Source organism: Bidens hawaiensis, unplaced genomic scaffold (assembly GCF_021521415.1).
Source record: "Bidens hawaiensis isolate Kalapana, Puna unplaced genomic scaffold, B.hawaiensis_p1.1 tig00012635_1, whole genome shotgun sequence".
NCBI lineage: Eukaryota > Viridiplantae > Streptophyta > Magnoliopsida > Asterales > Asteraceae > Bidens > Bidens hawaiensis.
In genome coordinates, this window is record NW_027492041.1 from 415,172 (window position 1) to 416,236 (window position 1,065).

Consider the following 1,065-nt stretch of genomic DNA (forward strand, 5'->3'; position numbering starts at 1 on the left):
TTACTAGAAGCTTAAAATATTTTCAAATGAAAATTGATCCAAACTTTGAAAAATGATAGATAAATTGATTATGTGTGCCTAACGTGTGAAGTGATTAGGCTAAAAAGGCTCTTGATTAGTCATTGGTGTGTATGGTAGCTTCCCATGATAAGTAAAAGTTAGAAATGATAAAAACTAAATTTGCTAAACTTATCGTGGAGAGTCATTTTGAAGATGTTTGCATGTCCCTAGATACATCTCTCTGAATGATAGGCAGAAAAGTAATTACCCAGTCATACACGAGCCCGTTAGTGTCTTGATCGCCAAAAGTATTAAAAAAAAAGAAAAGAAAAAGTATTTTTTTAAATTATGAGTGTCCAGTTTTTTTTCTATAAGTTTAAAGGGGCACCAGAGAACTACAGGGGTGGGGCATACAAGTAAGTCCTAAACACACTGAATGTAAAGGTTGTAAGTCCGGACGGCATGTAAGTCCAACATTCAACCTTAAAGCTTAAAATTTATTTTGTATAAAGAAAATTATTTGATCAAGCACTAGGGGGTTGGAGTCAAATTCGGGTGATCTGGGGAAAGCTAAATTAGCTTTGAGAAGAGATAAGGGGTATCATAAGTCCATAAGTGATGTCCATATAAGATTTATGCCTAACTAAATCTAATCGTATCACTGGTGCAATGAAAATCATGATAATTACCTGCCATCAACCTTTTCACTATGTCACAATAATGCTGAAAATGGATAATTGTGAAAGTATCTTAATCAATATGATTTCATGTTCCGATCTTTTCTTGAAAAGGGTTGGTTAATTTTAAACAGCTGAAATTTGATTCCAAAATATTTGATAAATCTGCTAAAGGCTAGATAGGTAAATTATTTTTGTTGTAATTTAGTTTCATATTAGTTTTAGTTTTTAGTATTAAAAATTTTTATTTTTAATTTTTACCTCATGTGTACTCGTGTCGAAACAGATGTCTTTAAGAAATCAATTTTTCATGACTCGCGATTATTTCTGATCATAAAACTTTGACAACTACTGGTCTTGATTTGTGGGCCAGTCTTTTTGGCCCAAT